This window comes from Cebus imitator, unplaced genomic scaffold, assembly GCF_001604975.1.
Source record: "Cebus imitator isolate Cc_AM_T3 unplaced genomic scaffold, Cebus_imitator-1.0 Scaffold88, whole genome shotgun sequence".
Taxonomy (NCBI): Eukaryota; Metazoa; Chordata; class Mammalia; order Primates; family Cebidae; genus Cebus; species Cebus imitator.
In genome coordinates this window covers 6396185-6400281 of record NW_016107403.1, presented here as the reverse complement: position 1 = coordinate 6400281, position 4097 = coordinate 6396185, and the positions used below count along the sequence as shown (strand labels likewise).

Sequence of the window (4097 nt, the reverse complement as noted above, 5' to 3'; positions counted from 1 at the left end):
GGGGTTTCACCATGTTGACCAGGATGGTCTCGATCTCTTGACCTCGTGATCCACCCGCCTCGGCCTCCCAAAGTGCTGGGATTACAGGCTTGAGCCACCGCGCCCGGCGGCAATTGGACTTTATAACTAACCTTGGTCAACCTCATGACTCCAGACCCTACAATCCCCTCCCACTTTGCAAAATCCACCCTAAACCATAACATCTGTAATTTTCCACTGCTTACCCCAAACCTATAAAACCAACTCCCATCCCATTGCCCTCTGCTGACTCTCTCTTTGGACTCAGAACACTTGCACCCGGGTGAATAAACAGCCTTGTTCCTCACACAAAGCCTGTTTGGCGGGGTCTCTTCATTCAGAGCACACGTTTTAACAGCAAAGCCTGACAGGTCTGCCGTAATTTATCTCCAATATGGGTAAGACACAAGGAGCTGAATAGGAAGCTAAGACTTCATATAACATGAGAACCACCTGCACTCATAGGTGTGACAGTACAAATATATCACACAATACAGGTTATTCTGTAATTATTCATGCTGTTTCCCTCCATTATGCTTGCCAGACAAGAGTCGAGTATACAGAATTGTAAGGTTGACAGGTTGACCTAAGCCTTGGCAAACGAACAAGAACCAGAGTTCACATTACAAATCCCTAGGAGCCTCCTAAGTCCTCCTATAATTACAGGCATTTGTGTTGGAACAAGATCCAACCTATTGTCTTTTTAAGTGTTTTACTCATTAAGAAGCAAGCAAACAACAACCTTGTTGGAATTAATGTCTTAAATTCTACCATATGGGAGGGAAACACTCTTTGTACTGTGTGGGATAATCCCACTAAGCAGATTGGCAAGGAGTTCAGTCCTGCTCTTCTTTTCTTTTTGGGAAGGGAAATTCTTAAATACACCTTCGCAACCACAGCGAATATCATTGCATTATTATGTAAGGCAAGAAGGCCTTCAAGTGGGAGTGATGTATAGAAATATAAAAATACTAAGATATTCAGATATTCTGATTTTGCCTTTTCACATACTGCTTTTTTAAAAAAATAAATATTCACCTACATAATGAAACCCAGATACCTATGCCTACCTAGGAACCCTCTCTGGCCAGTTCTTTTCCCTCTGTCAAATGGAGATAAAAAGCTACTCTTACATATCCACCACCTCCGCTCAGATACTTTCTGTTGATATATAGAATTTCCTCAATTCCAAGATGCACGGTTTCCATATGCTTACATTTCTGAAATAGTAACGCATCTTACAATTGCTGTATATATTGAATATAGTGTTTGTCACAAAATGCTGGGGTGTTTTTTTGTTTTTTTTTAAGATGGAGTCTCACTCTGTCGCCCAGGCTGAAGTGCAATGGCGTGATCTCGGCTCACTGCAACCTCTGCTGCCCAGGTTCAAGCAATTCTCCTGCCTCAACCTCCTCAGCCTCCCAAGTAGCTGGGACTACAGGTGCCTGCACATCCAGCTAATTTTTGTATTTTTTAGTAGAGACAGGGTTTCACCATGTTGGCCAGGCGGGTCTTGAACCCTGACCTCAGGTGATCCACCCACCTGAGGCTCCCAAAGTGCTGGGATTACGGTCGTGAGCCACCGCACCTAGCCAAAATGTTGTTATTAAGTAAAATATTTTAGTGATGCAGGATTTTCATTTTCTCAGCGGCTTAGCCAGCCAGAAACCTCTGAGGCAGGCGACACCCCTGCTCAGGCCCTGGGCTCACTGCAGGAGGCACCCTGCCCAACTAACTGAACCAGGTGCTCTTGGCTTACGCTCCCACCCAGATCCAGTGCTTGTGGTGGGATCTGCACTCAGCCCACAGCTGGGCTGACCATGCCACGACCTGCTTCCACCTTGAGCAATGGTGTCTGGATCGGGGCAACATAGTGACACACAAGCAGGGATGCCAGCAACTCCAAGCCCCAGAGGGGGTGTTACAGCATGCTAACAGCTCTTTTAGTCCCATTGCCTCCCTCCAGCCCACGGCCCCCCGGGGTGGCCTGGCCCTGCTACTACTTCCCCTCACGTGGGGTGGCTGCCCTCCACCGGTGGAGGGTGGGTACACAGTGTTACAGCCTTTTTCTTACCCGCCTTCGGGGGAGGAGGACTACTTGCCTTAGGGTGACAGTCTACTCTCTTCGAGTCCCCCCTCTACTGAGAGCTGTTCCATTCCTCAGTGTTCCATTCTCTGTCCTTCTCACTCTTCAGTTGTCAGCATAACCTCATTCTTCTTGGATGCAGGACAAGAACTCGGGATCCGCCAAATGCGGGTACAAAAAAGGCTGTAACGCTGTGGCCTTCCGCCTGCTGGCGATGGGAAGCAGCAGCCAGGCTGGGCAAGCCCTGAAGCGATGGGTCTGAATGAGCTGTAACATAGGCGGGCCCAGGGCACCAGGCTGAGCCGGGCCCAGGCGGGGGCATTACCATCCTGCCTCACTAGAACCCAGGAAATTCATTGCCCTTGTGGTTATAAAAATCTTTCTCCTCATGAAAATAAATTTTTTTTTGCAGTGAAAAGTCCCATGGCCTTGTTTCTCATAGCTGGTAAAGAAGCACCAAAGAATTCCCCGGCACTAACAATCAAAGTTATGCCCTCTGAGATCTCACTGTAAGTGCCTTTCTGCCTGGACTTAGCTGTACTGCTTGCCAATCCTAGCTCCTCCAAAGGCTGCCTCTGTAATTGCACCCCAGAACCTCAGCTTTTAAAATATTTCTTAATCACTCACTTTCTTTCCCTCCCCTCTTACCCCTTCATTCCTTCCCTCTCCAGAAATTTTCCTCTGGCAATGCATGTTTATCTAATCATTTTCTTGGTTAAAATATTCCAGAAGTTCATCTTGAAACAAGCCAGGTGCAGAGCCCCAACTGCAGAATCCTCATGCTTAGGGGGAGTCGCAAACAATTTCTCCACTACTGTTGAGCTGAAGTCAAGGTAATGCCAACCAGACCTCCAAACAGGTAATTACCCAAGGTAGCCATTGAAACAAGACACACAGACCCTGCATCCTGCACCACTCCCACATGGCTCCCATACATTTCCCCCTTAAAAACCCTATGGTAAATTTTAAATTTTAAGGTGGTACTTTAGAACACTAGTTCACCATCTTCTCTCTTTGCTGGCTCTCTGATTAAAACCTGCTTTTCCTCCCACCAACCCTCACCTCTTGTCCTCTAGAAGTCACTTAGCCCCTGTGGCCTCAATTAACCTAACTGCAAAAGGTAGCAAAACAACACCCATTTCATAAGGCTGTTAGGAAATTACAGGAAATCATTCCTGTAATCTTAGCAATTTGGCAGTGGATGTGGTACAAACAAGTACTCAACAATGTTAGATATCCTTTTAACTAATACATGAATGACTGCAGCTAGGTAACTATTATAACTAGAAGTCATCTTCTTTTTTTAAAAAAAGAAAAAAGAGAAAGAAAGAGAGGAAGAAAAAGGAAAAGGAAAAGGGAGAGAGAACAGGGGTGTTGCTTTGTTGCCCGGGCTAGAATGCAGTCTAAAAATGGGTATGAGACATGAAAAAAAAAATGAGGGAAGAAAATAACAAACAAGCAGCCAACCAATATTTCATTTAAACCTGTAAATAGGTGTGATGTGGTACTGACAAGAGTGTGTATTTTGTGTATTTAAAGTGGAGAGTTCTATAAATGTTTATTAAATTTACTTGTTCCGGATCTGAGTTCAAATCCTGGATATCATTAATTTTCTGTCTCATTGATCTGTCTAATATTGATGTTGAAGTCTCCCACTATTATTGTGTGGGAGTCTAAGTCTCTTTATAAGTCTTATATATCTGGGTGTTCCTGTATTGGGTGCGTATATATTTAGGATCTTTAGCTCTTCTTGTTGCATTGATCCTTTTATCATTATGTAATATCCTTCTTTGCTTCTTTTGATCTTTGTTGCTTTAAAATCTATTTTATCAGAGGCAAAAATTGCAACTCCTGCTTTTTATTTATTTATTTATTTATTTTTGCTCCCCATTTGGTTGGTAAATCTCCATCCCTTTGTTTTGAGTCTTTGTGTTGCATGTGAGATGGGTCTGGATGCAGCATACCAATGGGTTTTGGCTTTTTTTTTTTTTTT

At 44.3% G+C, this 4097-nt stretch overlaps 1 protein-coding gene across 1 annotated transcript in view; it reads left to right on the top strand.

Moving 5' to 3' along the window:
* SULT6B1 (sulfotransferase family 6B member 1) overlaps positions 1-4097 on the top strand; it is a 49555-nt gene that overhangs the window by 22054 nt on the left and 23404 nt on the right. The window contains exon 2 of the mRNA XM_037740758.1: positions 2517-2613. The gene's annotated coding sequence lies outside the window, so the exon portion shown is untranslated. The remainder of the gene's footprint in view (positions 1-2516; positions 2614-4097) is intronic.